The sequence below is a fragment of the Protopterus annectens genome, chromosome 8.part0 (genome assembly GCF_019279795.1).
Source record: "Protopterus annectens isolate FY-2018-M chromosome 8.part0, PAN1.0, whole genome shotgun sequence".
Lineage (NCBI taxonomy): Eukaryota > Metazoa > Chordata > Ceratodontiformes > Protopteridae > Protopterus > Protopterus annectens.
Genome location: NC_056741.1, coordinates 1,059,907,498 through 1,059,925,936, shown reverse-complemented (window position 1 = coordinate 1,059,925,936; position 18,439 = coordinate 1,059,907,498). Strand labels below are relative to the sequence as shown.

The 18,439-nt window shown below is 43.1% G+C and overlaps 1 protein-coding gene across 1 annotated transcript in view; it reads left to right on the top strand.

The window, feature by feature from the left end:
• PPP2R1A (protein phosphatase 2 scaffold subunit Aalpha) overlaps positions 1-18,439 on the top strand; it is a 2,558,186-nt gene that overhangs the window by 2,499,753 nt on the left and 39,994 nt on the right. The window lies entirely within an intron of this gene.

Here is an 18,439-nt window from a genome sequence, read left to right as displayed (position 1 = left end):
GCTGCTCTTTGAAGTAATTAAAGGAAATGACTGCAGGCATTCAGACCTATTATGTACAGTGAGGGAATAGGTAATGGTGTTGAAATATTCAAAATTAAGGTAACTGCTTTATAACTGTGCATGTGAAACATTTGTCACAGTTTTTCCTCAGAGCCAGTGCTAGCAATTTGTGGGCCCCCATCAAGGTTCACGTTGGGGGCCCTACTCAGGAGAATATCAAGTGTGACCACATTGCCATCGCAGCCCCTTCCCTGTCAAGCTCATCCAGCACCATTTAACCACTGTAGTGTCGCTACGTTCAGATCATTAAGAATTGATGTGCCAAGGTACACACTGGCATTTAGTACCAATGTTCAATTACGACAAACCCCTGTACCACAGCAAGGTAGCTACTCACAGGTACACACACTGACTGGCATTAGGTACCAGTGTTACATTATGACAAACCCCTGTACCACAGCAAGGTAGCTACTCACAGGTGCACACACACTGACTGGCATTTAGTGCCAGTGTTACATCATGACAAACCTCTGTACCATAGCAAGGTAGCGACTCACAGGTGCATGGATTGGCATTTAGTACCAATGTTAATTATGACAAGCCCCTGTACCACAGCAAGGTAGTGACTCAGAGGTACACACACTGACTGGCATTTAGTACCAATGTTACATTACGATAAACCCCTGTACCACAGCAAGGTAGTGACTCACAGGTAAATGTACACACTGACTGGATTTTAGTTCTTTTAGTTCCAATGTAACATTATGAAACCCCTGTACCACAGCAAGGTTGCCACTCAGCTGCACACACACCAAATGGCATTTAGTGCCAATGTTACATTATGGACAAACCCCTGTACCACAGCAAGGTAGCCACTCACAGGTGCAGACACTGACTGCGTACTCAACTGCCCAGATTTTCACAGAATGTCCAGATGTAACTCATGTTTGGTCTGTTCCTCACAATTTGTAGTTTTCTGGATTTTTTGTGGCAAATCATTGATGACTGAATTCATTAAGTAACAGGCATTTCAGTTTAACTTCATATCCTTCAGAACATGCATGGTAATACCTTTTATTCTAGCAGCTTTTTCAGTTTATAAGAGCAATATTTAAAATTTGCCCAGATCTTTGGGGCTGTAACCCCATTATCTGTGGCTTTGTCCAGATTTTGTGCCATGCGATTGAGAGCTACGACTGGCATTTAGTAGCAACGTTGTTACATTACAACAAGCCTCTGTACCCCATCAAGGTAGCCAGTCCCACAGAGGTACACAGAGACACCCACACTGATTCCCCACAAAGACACCCACACTGACTGGCATTTAGAAGCAATGTTGCTACATTACAACAAGCCTCTGTACCGCATCAAGGTAGCCAGTCCCACAGAGGTACACAAAGACTCCCACACAAAGACACAGAGACTCAAATACAGCCACACAAATACTCCCACACATAAGACAGAAGCACACTAAAACAGAGACTCTTGCACACGGGACAGACACCCACACATGATAAAGACTGGACTACAGCAAGACTGAACATTAACACCCACACAGGCACAGGACAGAGGCACCCACCCCCACAGTACAGAGACAAGACCAGGACAAATCTACTGAAAGACTGAACATAAACCCACACAAGATTAAGTCAGCACTACCGCAAAACAGAACTGAGACACCACTCCCAAACACAAGACAATGACAGCAATACAGCAAGACTGAAACAAGCAGCATTAGATAAACTGACATCACTCAAGGCATTTACTGACATGCAGAACAGTCTCACTGCAGATGTACACAACACAGCTATGGGACACAGAAAAGACTACAGGCACAACATACAAGGGAAAACCATGGGGATTACATAGCCTGAGGCAGATTCAAACCCAAACAAACCCAAAAGAAAGCCATGGGGATTACTGAGACCAAGGCAGATGACTCAAACCCATACAGAGAGCGCAGTGGGGATTACTGAGCCTGAGGTAGATAGACTCAAACCCAAAGAAGCACAGAAGAGAGCCATGGGGATTACTGAGTCTGAGGCAGACAGACTCAAACCCAAAGAAACACACAGGAGAGCCATGGGGATTACTGAGCCTGAGGCAGACTCAAACCCATACACATGAGAGAAATGGGGATTAGTGAGTCTGACACAGGCATACTCAAACCCAGAGAGAAAAAGGTGAAGACTAGACTGTCATTCGTCTTCCATGTCCACTTACCTCTTCAGCTTCTGACTGCTGCCACTTGTCTGTTTTTCCTGTGCTTCTGTCCTAGCCCCCCGATAAGTCCTGCCGCTGCCGGCTCTCCTAGCCTCCTGACGGGTCCTGCCACTCCATGTCCTACCACTCCTAGCTGCCTTTGCCTAACAATCTGCTAATTCCATCCTCATGGTCCTACCTGTTGGAGTAAGCAAAAAAAAAGTGAATGCACAGCATACAAGCCACACTAAGGTGCTACCTGAAATTTACTGCCTGACAGCATTATAAAAGATTACTGGAAAGGAAATACGAGTACATACCTAGAGTTTTACTGGGATCTTATGAATTTTCTTTCGGACAAAGTCTTCGGTGAGGCTGCCATGTGATGCACTTTGTCCTACTTCATGCTCACTTGAGAGCACAGCTAAGCCTGAAAGCCTCTCCTGACTCAATGACGAATGCAGTTATGCCATTTTGAGTTTCAGCTTAGAAAAGCTGCATTCTGCAGTAGCCACTGTAATGGGTGCAGTCCAATAAATGCGCAGTGAAACATAAGTATTTATATGTCTTGCAAGTGGTTGCGAATAAGGAAATTTAACACAGTCAGTGGTGATGATTCATTATTAATCATTCGAGAAAGGCTTTTAAGTTCATGTCCAAGGTCAGATTATCAGTGTCACAGTGGCCACTAATCTTGTCAGTCAGTTGTTCTTTCAGAGCCTTGCAGTGTTGGAGCAATGTGTCTCCTGCAACATCACTCAACGCTTTAATATTTGATAAAAATCCAAAGGCTTTATCAAACTCTGAAAGCTGCTCAAACCAGTCAGTAAATGATTGGATTGTTGTGTCCAGCAGCACATTGAAGAACTCTACACGTAGTTTTACCACTGGATCCTGTACAGTCTCATCTTCTCCTTCATAGTGAAAGAGCTGCTTTACTTTCCTCTGCCTCTTTTCTTGAAATGTCATGCCAACATCCAGTTCTTCCACTGTCTTGGAAGCTTTGCCCATGGCATGTTGAAATCCTGTCTCTCTCTTCTTCAGCAAGTCCATAGTTGATGCCAGCACTTTAACACATGTCAAAATATCAACAGATGGACTCTGCGGAACTTTGCTTGCACGATTTACCTCTGTCAGCACATCACACCAAACCACTAAACATACAATGAACTGGTATGACATAAGTTCTGAGCACAGTCCCCTTGCTTTTTGATATGTTGCAGCATCATTTGTATGTATTGCTTGACCTATCTCCTGTCCTCCCTTCAACTGAAATCTTACTGCCTTGAAAGAGATTATCCTGCATTCCCAATGAGTCTCCGACAGTGGCTTCACAGCAACATTTGTGTGCTGTTTCAAGATCTGCCAGTGGCCTGTTGATGCTGAACAGAGTACTTAAATATTCTGCAGACATCCAAAGAATGATGCTGCCTGTAGTGATGAATGTGATCCATCACTAACTATAAGATTTTAATTATGGCAGGCACACAGCGCATAAAAATCCCTTGAATTCATCTGTTTTATCTGGGCTTGCATTCCAGCTCGTTTCCCCTTCATGTTGCTGCCATTGTCTTATCCTTATCCTCGACAGTCATTAATATCCAGTTGATGATTTTGAATAGTCTGCAGAAGAGCTTCTGTAAGTCCTGCCCTAGTTGTATCATTCACAGGCACAAATCCCAGAAAATGTTTCTCAACTGTAGCTGCAGTCCATGAAATATCCACATACGTAAATACTACAGTCATTTGCTCTTGATTGCTGATGTTTGTCGTGCAGTCAAGGATCACGGAAAAGTACCTAGCGTCCTTCACCTTCCCTACATTAGTCCTTAAAATTGCATTTGCAGTCAGCTGGATAACTTAATTCTGTATGTCCTTCCCAAGATATTGATCCATTACCTCTTTATTCTGAATATGACGCAAATGTTCAGGCATGACAGAAGCAAACTGCGACTTAAGTTACACTTGGCCTAAGAAATTGCCATTGCCGTAGGTGTCCAGGGCATCACTTGTACCATGGAATGCCATGTTCTGTTCCACCAAGTATTGGACAATAGCAATAATGCGTTCTAACACACCATTTCAGTGAGTTATCTCCTTTTCAGCCACTGCTTGTCTCTTATCATCCGTAGTCTGCCTACTCTTTATTATATTGTCCAGTTCCTTCCACTTGAGCATGCATGCCGTATGCTCCGGTGCTTGGTTATGGCTGTGGAAAGCTTTGGACATCTCTGTCCATGCTCTGTAACCACCTGACCTGATAAGATGGTTAGAATGTCCAAACAATTTGCATGCAAAGCAAAACATTGCATCCTTTGAGACCGAATATGTCAGCCAAGTGCGTTTTGCTCTCTCTCCATTAGGCAGCACATGGAAATAGTTCTCTGATGTAAATCTTCTTTTCTGCTCATTGACTGGGAACTGTGGCAACACCACTTTCACAGGTCCATGCTGAATGGCAGATACCCTAAACTCATCTCTTATCAAGTCTGGCCAAGTTCCTAGATCCTCAAAAGATGTACCTGACACTCCCTGCAAGTCATAGGCCACATCTGTCACTACTAAAGTATGGGCTCCTTCTGTATCAAAGTCTGGTGATCCAGGCAACACCTCTGCAGTTGAATTTGCATTTACTGACATGCTTTCACCCGTGGTAACAGCTGTAGGTCCACAAGAGGTAGCCTGTGGTGTAGCCACAAGAGAGTGGTCAGTTTCTATTGGAAGGATGCTGGCCTCACAGTGGTCAGACTGTAATGCAGAACCATTGTGTTGTCCTGAAGGCAGACTTTTTCCTGAATCTCCCCCCTCCGATGACCCACAGAAAAATTTCATAATGGAACTCTGTCTCTTTGCATCCTCATTCCTCTGCTGCTGAAGCTTTCTATTTGCTGCTCCTGACAAATATGTACGCTTCATCTCTAACTGGGAATGGAAGTAAAGCAGAATTACTACACATGCAAACATAGAGTCCTTTTGTCATAGTGTTACTAAAAAGCACTGCACATCAGGTACATGTTATGCAACTTTCTTTGACCTACTCAGACTGCATAATGACAAACGTTAGCATTCCGAACACATTCTAAGGATGGTATTACACTCTAGGCAGAACTGAAGAGAAACAAGGACCAGTAGGCCAAAAAACTGCAGTGCAGCCATATAAACCAGAAAATGGATTAGGTTCCTAAGTTACATTACTAGGACTGCAAGCACAAAAGAATGAGCAACCTAATACTGAACGCTGTTCATAAACAAGCTATACAGTATGTAGTATTGTACCGTAGGCTGAAGAACTGCTGAGTAACAGTAACCAGTAGTGAAAAACTAATGTAGGCAACAGGTACAATTGAAGTGCATTACAAAATACATATTGCATAATGACTTGCATTGACATCAGTCACTGTTGCACCGCAGGCAGAAAGACTAAAGAACGACTAACCAGTAGGCACAAAAAAGTAATGAGAAAGGCCCAAGTTACAGTTTTATGTTAAATACTTAACACTAGATGTGCACTTGAGCTTTTTCTACACAATTCTTCCCCTTTCATCCTTCCAAACATGTGAAGAGGCCCCAAACAACGCAAAAGATTGATATTACAAGCTCTCTGGAACAGACTAAAGACTGAAAGAACTAATGACTAGGAGAGGCACAAGTTTGAAGGGGAACACACCAAACTATGAGGCAAGAGAAATGTTACGGTACAAAAAAAGACTACACATGCCCACTACCTCTCACTCTCTCTCTTAGCACATCTGAACAAACCAAAATCATAGGTTGAACAAAGGAGTAAAATCATGGATTTGCTAGAAAACCTCATTTGTGAGGGATGTAGAAGTGGCACACACATTGGGCGACATTCCCACAACCTCCTTAACACAGGATCTGTGTACAAAAGCATAAAGCCCAGGAAGGTACCATGCATTACCTGGAGGATATGAAACAAGAAGTCCATTTCTGCTAGTAGCCTCAGCCCTCCGCATTGTGCTATGCAATAATTTTGTGAGAGAGAACGGGCCAAAAACAAAAAACATGTGGACACACATTCTCGCAGGCCCCATCAACCTCCTAAACTGTCAACATAATTCAGACAGCCAAAAATAACAGCAGAAGAAGGCGTAACATCATGGATAGTTTAAAACATTACTATAAACATAGATAACAGAGCAGTGTTTGCAGTAGTATGCATTAAGTTATGAGTACATGCTGCGGTATTCTCACCCCCCCCAGCCTCAGCACAATAATCCTGGATAAAGTGAAAACCAAAAACATAGACATAGCACTAACAATGTGCTTATACAGTGCGTGGCCTCACACTAAAAAAATTCCAGGCAAACACTGAACATTGCAACATTCTCACAGCCGCTGGCTACTCTCCCAACTTTAGGCTTTTTAAAGAATATACAGGCCCCATCAACCTCCAAATAGCATAATTCAAAGATCCAAAAATAACTGCAGAACAAGGTGTAACATCAGGGATAGTTAAACAGCACTATAAACCTAGACAGCAGAACAGTGTTTGCATTAGCATGCATTAGGATATCAGTACATTCTACGAAATTCTTACCCCCCCCCCCCCCACCCAAAGTCACGGCATAATTTTGGATGAAGTGAAAACAAAAAGGTGTAGCATTAACAATGTGCTTATACAGTCTGTGACCCCCATTAAAAAAAACTCCAGGCAAACAATGGACACTGCAACATTCTCACAGGCCCTAACCACACTCCCAAACTTTCAATACAGTAACTATGGACAACGAAAAAAATTGAAGTCATCGCAACAAGGCGTAACATCAAGGACAGTTAAACAGTACTATAAACATAGATAGCAGAACAGTGTTTGCATTAGCATGCATTAAGATATCAGTACATTCTGCAGAATTCTTACCCCCCCAAAGTCTCGGCATAATTTTGGATGAAATGAAAAGAAAAAGGTGTAGCATTAACAATGTGCTTATACAGTCCGTGACCCCCATTAAAAAAACTCAAAGCAAACAATGGACACTGCACCATTCTCACAGGCCCTAACCACACTCCAAACCTTTCAACACAATAAGTACGGACAATGAAAAAAGTTAAGTCATTGCATCAGTAGTACATTGTTGGTAAACATAATAGTAGCATAACAGGGTTTGCATTAGTATACATTCAAACATCTGCACCTTCTGCAGCATTCTCACAGCTGTTAACTACCCTCTCAACATTAGGCATTGTAAACAATTTACAGGTCCCCTCAACCTCCAAAGAGCATAGTTTAAACAGCCAATAATAACTGAAGAACAAGGTGTAACATCAGGGATAGTTAAACAGTACTGTAAACCTAGATAGCAGAACAGTGTTTGCATTAGCGTGCATTAAGATATCAGCCCCCATCAACCTCCAAATAGCATAATTCAGACAGCCACAAATAACTGCAGAAGAAGCTGTAACATCAGGGATATTTAAACAGTACTATAAACCTAGACAGCAGAACAGTGTTTGCATTAGTGTGCATTAAGGTAAGATATCAGTACATTTTGTGGAATTCTCACCCCCCCAAAGTCTCGGCACAATAGTTGTGGATGAAGTGATAAAAAAAAAAAACAAAGGCATAGCATTAACAATGTGCTTATACAGTACGTGATCCCCCCCCCCATTAAAAAAACTCCAGGCAAACATTGAACACTGAAACATTTTCACAGGCCCTAACCACACTCCCAAACTTTCAACACATTAACTATGGACAAAGAAAAAATTGCAGTCATTTGCATCAGTGAGTAGAACATTGCGGTTATACACAGTAGTAGTGTAACAGGGTTTGCATTAGAATACATTCAAAACATCTATGCCTTCAGCAACATTCTCAGAGCTGCTAACTACTCTCCCAACATTAGGCATTTTAAATAACGTACAGGCCCCATCATCCTCCTAACCTCTCAGCATAATTCAAACAGCCAAAAAACTGCAGAACAAGGTGTAACATCAGGGATAGTTTAAAACAGTAGTATAAACCTAGATAGCAAAAAAGTGTTTGAAAAACTTGTAAAAAACTCAAAACCTACTGCAAATTCAGCTGACAATCTACCAGCAGAATTTAAAAAAATAACAGCTGAAGCCATCCTGAATACTTAAAAGATCCATTACTGAGCAATACGTCCCAACCATCTGGAAAATATCATACATTATACCCTTGCACAAAGGTGGAAACTTGACAGAACTTACAAAGGCCCACAGCAATTCTTTCCCCACTAGCTGAACTCCTAGAAGAATGCATTCATTCTCAGCCAATAATTTACTTGCCAAATCCCAACACGGCTTCAGGCCTCATGCTGCAACTGCCCTCCTCAGATATACCAATGCCATCAATTTAGAAATGAAGGTAAAATAGGATCATCTGTCTTTCTCGATTTGTTAAAGGCCTTTGTCAGAGTCTCTCAACAAACTACTAACTACTCTCGCCAACCTTAATTGTATCCCCCTAGCCCTCCACTGGCTCCATAGCTACCCAACAGGTCATAAACAGCCATAAAATGTCTTCAGGATCTACCCCCCTCTACTCCCACTCACATTAGAAGTCTGACAAGGCTCCATCCTTGGTCCACTTCAGTTTAGTGGATTCATTCTCACCCTCAGTATCGCCACATCCCTAGCACTCACAATCCAATATGCTGACACCAATACACTTGTGGCACATCTACCATGCAACAGGTCATGTCCCACCCAGGCTGAAATAAGTTCATCTTCACCACTTATCCCATACGGCTAAGACTATTGACTTAGAAAGCACCTCACAAGACTGCACACCTATCCCTGCTCTAGCCAACTACAATATCCTTCTCTGTCCCATTATTTATCTCCCCTCCTTTTCATCAACCCTATCCCATTCTGTCTACCTTTTACATGTACAGGCCCAGAGCAATTCTTTCCCCACTAGCTTTAGATACTACCAAAAAACTCTACCTCTAACTCTGCCTCTTGCCCCAAATAGCTAACTTACACACACTCCTAACCACAGGCAATCAAAATTAAATGTATATTACATTTCACATTCCCTTATATTGTCCCTCATACAAACAGATAAACCAAACTTATTTTACATATTTCTAGCACTTTTGTACTAAGATAAGCATTTCTCCCTGGGCCTCCACTGAAAATGGGTTCTATCCCAGTCAAACTATCCAGTAAACAAATGTAAAATAAGTAAAGTAAAACTGGTACAACCACAGCCCCTCACCCACAAATCCTCTTAGCACAACACGTCGCTACACAAACTTAAAATAAAACTGGTACAACTACACACCCTCATTCTCTTAGCACAAGAACTCTACATAAAAGTAAATTAAAACTGGTAAAACCAGTCCTCACCTCCCCAATCCTCATAGCACAAGAACACCACACAAGTGAAATAAAACTGGTAAAACCACAGCCCCTAACCCCCCATCCTGTTACCACCAGAGCACTACAGAAACATAAAATAAAACTGGTATAACCACAACCTCACCCCCCACCCTCTTAGCACAAAAACTCTACACAGAACCAAAATAAAACTGATACAACCACAACCCTCCATCCTATCCTCTTAGCACAAAATCTCTACACAAAACCAAAATAAAACTGGCGCAACCACAGCCCTTCCTCCAAACCTCTTAGCACAGAAACTGTACACAAAACCAAAATAAAACTAGTACAACCACAGCCTTCACCCCCCCTCAGACTTCTTAACACAAGAAATATGCACAAAAACAACATACAATCACCTCCCCCCATAAAAAATAAAGTTTAAACTAAACTCAAAAACTTACCTTTTATGCTTTCTACAGAAGGCTGCTTCCAATACTCTACTCCCTCTTCACGACTGAAGGCTCACCTGCTCTGCTTGCCTTCCTCAGACCACTTAGTCCTTTTGAAATTGCCCTTAAAAGGACAGTTTTTCAGACCTTTTGAGAAATTGCCCTTAGAATGACAGTTGAAAGGGGTATTCTCCAATGACCATGACCGCTCCAAGGGCTTGAATCCACCGCTGATCTGTTCTCCGATGTAGTTCGTCCTCACGCTGGTCCAAACCCGGCTTGATCTCCACACTCTGCTGCTAAGGAACACTCCTCTATTTAAAAACAAGAGAAGTGATACTTATTAGCCACATGTGCCTGTTTAAAGGCAGTTTGGGCATGAAGTGCTTTGCAAGGACCAGTCAGGTCTTTGCTTCATCACTTCCTACTCTAAAAAAAAAGAAAAAAAAAAACAAGAACTTAGTTCGCAGGCTGCTGCAGCCAATCAGATCTCTTGTTTCATTGAGCGGACCTGATTGAGTGCAGCCTACCAGCAAATTAAAAAAAAAAAAAAAAAACGGAAACACAGTTCTGATTTTCACGGTGACATCAGGGAACTATGCAGATGTCCACGTGGAGCCGAGCCATAACAGTAAAGGTTGGAGCAACTCGCAGCTGCTGGATGGGGGCCCTCATTCACGGGGAGGTAATCGGCGGCCATGGGTTTCACGGGTGCCTAACGCCGGCTATGGTTTTTCTCTGCTGTACTGACATTAATGTAATTTTTTATCACATGTTCACTTGTTAGCTGTCGGGTTGCCTGAACACAGTCATTTTCAGTTATAGCAGAGTAAACAAGCAAGCTAACAAACGATTAAAATAAATTGCAGAAAACTGAGATAGTAACTGGGTACTTTGAGTAGAGACTGCCGGAATGTTTCTAAAAGGAGATGTTTGTTAAAGGGTCAGGAGCATAGAATTAAAGTGTGTTTAAATTGTCACCAAAGAGGTTTTACATAAAAAAGTAAGGAAAGGGACTGGAAGCATGAATTGTAGAAGGTAAACGCATTGGATCTGTGAGAGAGAAGGGCTTAGTTAAAGATTAAGATGCAGAAAAGGAAAAAAATGCAATTGTGGAAATCATTTCCTAATCCTTAGTTCTGAGAATACTTTCTGCAACTTTATGAATATAACATTCTATATAGTTGCTGTTAAGATATTCAGGAAAGAAAAAGTTAACTGGGAACATGTTTTTTGGGAGTGTAATGAGCTGGTGGATTTAAAAAATTTCACTACAGACTACTCTGTCAGGAATACTGGTGGAGCAAATGACAGTAACTAAAGAAATTATTCTTTTGAGCTGGGACACAGGATCTGAATCCCCTAGACATAGTAGAACCTTATATGGAATCTGTGGGAACAAGACATGCAAAATAATGTTCAGGAGGAGGACTGAGGTTTAAGGGAAGGCAAGAAATAAGTAATTTATGTAATGCTGAACTAAATGGCAGTAGTTGCAAAGAAAGAAAACATAAATATGTATAATGTATGTAAATGAAAAAAAATATGGATTATTTTCTTTTCTGTTAATGTTTGTGCGCCTAAATCTTAATTGATAATTTAATAAAGGGGTACTTAAGTAATATCGCAACCAGATTTTCGCGGTAATGCAGGTTGCTTTCCGATGTGTAAAGTGGTACCGGTAATGTAGTAAAAAACACAGAAACAATGTTTTCTTTACCATTTTTAGTTTGCTTAGGTAGATTTTTGAGTTAAACACACAAAAAAAATGTTTTACTGTAGGTATGCCCTTTCACAGATACCATAAGGATTGACATTCAGTCATCATTTGATCGGAGGATAGTACCATTAGAAAATAAAACCTAAGCAGTACTGTCCACTTGTCACAGACAAAAACAACTCTACAATCACATATCATTCTCATCCAGTATCACCACAGTGGATAACCCGATAGTTTTACAGCAATGCTATCATAAAAGTTTCCTATCAAGTATGTTCGTTAAATTTTGCAACCGCTTTCTTATTCTTCTTTGCAAGTTTCTATTGTACAGTTTCTTTTAAAACCCTGTTGGTGCAGCTTAAAGAAATGAACAGATTACCTGAAATCATTTGCATGTCTCCCAGTTTTTCTTTACAGAATTACATCCACACAATTACAATAAATTAGAACTACAGCTCCCAGATAATCCTTTTGACAGTAGAACAGTCACTCTGTGAATTGAGACAAATCCATTTTACAGTAATCCCTTCCCCAATATGATAGCAGCTGAGCCAGTTGAACCATGCTTCTTAAAGTACGCAGAAACAGGAAGAAACCTTTATCGGTTCTTTAACTTCCTGAATGTATTACAAACTTACTTGATCTCAATAAAGATGTTAAATAACATCACATTGGCTTACCACTCACAGGAGTCAGTTGTTCATCCAGGTGCTAGTGTAGAGATCAGCCTTAGGCCAAAACCTTAAACCTCTCACAGAAAACTACACCCACCTTACCTCAGCCTAGGCCTACCAAAAAGACCTAGTGAGGTTGGCTGAGGATTTGATTTCCTTGGTCAGATCCAGCCATCTCCCTCCCCCTGAAGCAGCCCCTGGTAAAAAAAAAAAATGAGAGAGATACCCCTCCACATTTTTTTTACTCATGTAGTTTTTTATTTTCAAATAATATTATTAAAACACTCATGTTATATTATAATAATTTGAACTATGTATAATATTTACAATCAGCCTGACATAAGTAATGGAAGTAGGAAAAACAATTTACAGTTATCAGAGCAAATCTGGCTCTAGTTGCAAAGTGTCAATCAGTGACAAAACTTTTTCCAAGGGTATTTACCAATGACCTATGATAAATCTTATCTTCTTTAATTTTAATTTCCATCAATGCTGTATTCTTCAGTAATGTTAAAAAGTCCTCCATGGTAGGCGTATTTGATTTCCATCTTCTGATTATGCTTTTCCTGGAAATTGCTAATATTGTCCATAGTAAATACAAGTTTGTTTTATTTAAATGAAGATCTTCATTTACATTTAATAAAATTAGAGCTTTAATGAAACAAAGGATTCAGTAAACAAAGCCTGCAGAAAGTTATTTGTTATTTCCACAGGTGTTTTCTGACACTTTTGACCCAGAGGATGATTTTCATCATAATTAATCCACCTTTGAGGAGGGTGCATCTGTTGCTCCCTATGGGAGTTCTGATGAGAACCTTGCCCCCCCCTGAGGATATTTCCTTTTGGGGAATTATTGCATACCCTGATGTGGAGCATTTCAGATGGGAAGCTCAGGACTAACTACAATCCAAGAAGAGGTTTAGGGAATTCCTAAATCTCCCTGACCACATACCCCTTGCCATTACCACAGTCTTAGAGGTGGTAGACATCGTCTTCCTGAATTCCTTTACTGGCAAACAAGGAAAGCAGAGCCTTAGGCAGATTTTGAAATTAAGTCTATAACTCTGCTACCCTTGTCACGAGGGCTTTGAACTGCCAGTTTCATATGGTAAAGTACCAGGAAACTATTTTTGACCAGATGAAACAGTAACTAATGAGGATTGAAAATAAGGCCCTCTCAAAGGAATTGATGGATCTGATGACCTTTTCATTCTTCCTCAACAAATGGGTTACGGATCTGATCCTCGTTTCCATCTCGGCCACATGTCTTCGACTTTGGATCCAACTCTCAAGCTCCTCGCTCTGCCTATAATGCCCGATTCCATCCCCAATACTTCAAATCTTGTTTTCTCAGACATACAGTCCTTCTCTCAAGCATTTTGTCAAGTTTGTTTCGTAAATGAAAGTCAGTACCTTTTGCCTTTTTGCTACATACCCCCCTCTTAGTATTCCAGATGTGAAGTTGTTAAATCTCGCCGTTTATTCTCACTGATGGGTTCGGAGCCGATCCTCAGCTCCGACACAGCCGATAGCAAAGCTCAAGGTTTACCAGTAGCTCAAGACCAAGCCCCTTATCCCACAATGCACTGTTGGAATTATCCCAGATCTAGTTTGCCGCGGCAAGAGGGATCTCGGTGATCCAGCTAGTTCGGACCATTTGTGAAAAAAAATAGCAAGTTTTTGATAAAAATCTTCTTTTTTTCTCTTAGATATTTTTCATATATACAGTTTGGGTGTTAGTGTTAAAGTTATAATAATAGAATTAGTAGTTTGTGATAGTTAGTGCCCTGTTGGCTTAGTCGTTTTGTGTGGGCCTTTTAGCCCTATTTAGAGTTAATAATCACTATTTTCTTCTAGTCAAGAGTTTTCTCAGTGGGCCTGTTTAGCCCTGTATTTATAATTTATAGTTTAACTCTGTCATAGATAGTGCCCGGTGTGGGCTTAGTTGCTTTCCTTAGTTAGTGTGGGTCTTTACAAAGAAAGGAAGGACTTCACCCTACTAGTTTTCAGTATACTGTTTTTTGTATTGTACTGTTTAGAGTATGTCGGATGACAAGTAAAAGTCCCATCCCAAATCGGGATTCAAGAAATGCCCAGATTGTGGGCAGAAAATGTCTGTCACTGATGGACACATTCAATGTGTTTACTGTCTGGGGGCTAAACGCCTCCAAGACACTTGCAGCATTTGCCATTCCTTTTCTTCAAGAGTCCTCTTGGAGAGAAGGAGGAAGCTAATTGACAGGGGATTACTGCAGCATTCCTTTTCTGAGGTGTTGAGTAGCTAGGAAGGTGTTAGCATTTCTTCCAAATCCTCCAAATCTTCAAAATCTTCGGATCCCAAAGTTGCAAAAAAGGCAAGAACTTCAGAGGGTACAGGGTCATCAGTTCCACAGACCTCGGAACCGAGTGTCCCTTTGATTCGGAGCCAGTTCCCAGTTTTGGAGCCGGTCTCTGAGGTTCCCTCTTCTCCTCTGCTCCAGTCAGCACCTTCGGTGCATTCATCTAAGTCTTCAGTCAGCTTTTCAGATTTGGACATGGATCGGCTAGTGAAGAAGCTTTTACAGGCACGAGGACTTGCCAAATTGTTGTCGGCCCTGACCATTTCGTCGGTGCCGAAGACCATTGAACTGGATTTGTCTACTCCTCCTCCAAGCCGTACTGGACCCTCGGAGCCAAAGGAACCCGAACCTATGATTGTCGAACCTTTGGAGCCAACACCCGCACCGGTGTTATCGGCTCCATCTACTCGGATGGCCTTGGCGCCGACCAAGGACTCTAGGAGCCGACGCTCTCCCATCGGGTCCGGGGAGGATAGTCGGACCGATTTGTCAGTGCCGACTATTCCTCTCGGGGCTTCAGCTCGGATGAGCTCGGCTCCTACCTCGGGCTCGGAGCCCATGGTTTTGGTGCGGGAGGATTGGACGGTCCTTTTGGGTCCGTCTACCCCTTCTCGTCGGAGCCATGGCACCTTCAATGCTATGAGGAGAGTCCTGTCTCCCAAGACAACGTTAGCATCGGTTCGGCCTTCCCTCTCCCCTCAAGCTCCTGTGTCTGCTTCTTCTTCTACCGGTCCCCCTAAGCGTAGAGACCCTGAGCCTCAAGTACCCTCACAGGGCATCCCCTGCTCTTCTGAGACCTCTCCAGATCCCCCCCACTGAGGAGGTGCCCAGGAAGAGACTGTGCAAGAGGAGGCACTTAGACTCCCCACAGGAGTCTTTGACATCTGACATGGACTTGGATGAGTCAGAAGGGTCCCCTCGATCCCCCTCTGAGGATATCTCCTTTGCGGAGATATTAGAGATCCTTAGTCAGAGGGGCGATTGGCAGTCCAAGACCCCTACTGAGGATGAGTCTGTGCTCTTGAAGGTTTTTGGGTCTCAACCTTCCACTTCTTGGGTGTCTACGCCTTACGACGAGCTCATGGAACTGATCTCTCATAAGGCGTGGGAGTCACCGGAGGCCATGGAACCTGTCCCTCGCAAGCCAAGTAAATTCATGTCTGCCCCAGTGGACAAGCCCTTTTTGACCAAGGGAGTGCCTGTTGATGCCATGGTGGTAGCTGCAGCCACCAAAAAGGAAGTGTCTGAAACATCCGCATCTATCCATCCTCCTAACAGAGATTCTAGGATCATGGATAGATATGGGAAACGCATGTTTAGTTCAGCGACTTTTTCTCTGCGATCACTGAACTACTTAACCCATTTTACGAGACTACAAAGAGATCTCCTGAAAGAGCTAGGAGATACTGTCCAAGGTACAATAGCTGCAGGGGTTGCCTACAAAGTCAACACACAGCTCGCTACCCCAAACTCAGTTGTGAACTCGTCCATGCGTCTCATATTTTATGCAGCTGATGGTTCGAGTAGAGCTGCTAGTTCGGGCATTGCTCTGCGAAGACAAGCCTGGATGCATGTCTGTTCCTTTGCGGAACCCTTTAAGTCTTCCTTTATCAACACCCCATTCGATGGCTCATCACTGTTTGGGTCTAAAGTAAAGGAAACTTTAACCAGGTGTGAGCAGGAACGCAAGACCTTATCTGCCGTTGGAGTCTGTTTTTCTACCCCTACTCAGCCCTACCCCAAGGGCCCTAGGGGTGGGAAAATGTGGTTCCGAAAAGCACAGGGAGCCTTTCAGGACACACGAGGAGAAACCCCCTCTAGAGGCAGAGGAGGGGGTTATAACAGAAGACACCGCCCCCGTGGCAGATGGGGTCCGCAGCAACAGGGTGATAGGGGTCAGCTCTCTGGTCAATCCTACCAGCGCCCCTGAAAGGGGGCCTGGCTGTTCGGCTCTGGAGGCAGTCGGGGGTCACTTGTCTTTGTACCCAGAAGCCTGGCTAAACATAACATCAGGTACATGGGTACAAAGCATCATTTCCAGAGGATATTTCATACCGTTCTCTTCCATTCCTGTAAACAGAATCCCAGATGTTCCACCCAGTCTCAGAGAACAAGCAATTGTAGAGGTCCACAAACTGCTAGAAAAAAGAGTCATCCAACCAGTCCCAGCAGACCAAGTTGGATTCGGAACTTACTCAAGATTCTTTTTGGTACCAAAAAAAACAGGGGACTGGAGACCTAAGCAGACTCAATCAGTTCGTAAAGAAAGAGAAGTTCCGAATGGTCATGCTTCAGTCCATTCTTCCCTTCCTAGGGAAAGGTGATTGGATGTGCTCCATAGATCTCAAGGACACGTACTATCACATAAAAATGAACAGACGCTCCAGAGATCACCTGCATTTCCGTGTGGGAGCCAATCATTACCAGTTATGAGCCCTGCCCTTTGGTCTCACTACAGCCCCCAGAGTGTTCACCAAATGCATGGCAGTGGTCACGGCTCACCTGAGGCGTCTAGGATTCCAGGTGTTTCCATACCTAGACGATTGGCTCCTCACCGCTACCACCAGGCATCAGTTGACTCAGGCAACACAATACACTCTGACACTCTGCCATCAATTAGGCATTACAGTCAACTTCGAAAAGTCTGTCTTATCGCCATCGCAGCATACCGTTTTTATAGGAGCAGAGTTAGATACCTCAACTACCACTCTACATCTTCCCATCGAAAGAGTCTCACTTCTCCGCCAGCACGTCATCTCACTGGTGTCAAAGAACAAAGCTACAGCAGCAGAGGTCTTGAAGGTACTAGTTTGATGGCGGCAGCAATCCTGGCTATACCACTCACAAGGATGCATATGCAAATTCTTAAATGGCTCCTCTTTGCTCAGTGGTCTTACCAGAAACTACCGATGCACCACATGATTCTCATCACGGATTTTTGCAAGAGAGACCTTCGGTGGTGGTTGACATCTCTTCATGTCACAATCGGAAGACCCTTTGTCCTCCCCCCCCCCGTAGCCACTGTGACCACGGACGCTTCCCTGATAGGGTGGGCATTTTCAGGGAAAGACTGCCTAAGGCACATGAACAGATCAAGAGTCACATCTGCATATCAATGTTCTGGAGTTGAGAGTGGTCCTTCTGGCGTTGCAGTACTTTCAGGACTCTTCCTCTAGGAACTATTGCAGTTCAGACAGACAACGTGTCAGTAGTCTGGTACTTGAACAAGCAAGGTGGAACCAAGTCTTACCCCCTTTGTCGAGAAGTCCTCAGGGTCTGGCAATGGGCTGTGTCATCCTGGCGTTTTCTGATAGCAACGCACATCCCAGGGAAATCCAACGTGATAGCGGACAAGCTAAGCAGGGAGATATTGCTCCCTCTCGAGTGGTCTCTCAAACAACAGGTTGCAAAGTTGATTTTCCACAAATGGGGCCAGCCTTGCTGCGACCTCTTTGCCAGCCACATCAATTCAAAATGCAGAAGCTACTTTGTCCTAATACCACCTCCGGGACATCCCCCGGGAGATGCACTCGTACACGATTGGCCCCCGGGTCTCCTTTATGTATTCCCACCCTTTCCATTGATTCCCAGATTTTTACAGAAAGCAAAATCGCTGGGAAGGACTGTTATCCTCATAGCCCCCTACTGGCCTCGACAGATTTGGTTCCCGTTTCTCCACCATCACCTGTTGGAAGATCCATGGATCCTTGACCCAGTTCTGGATCTTCTGACACACCCGTC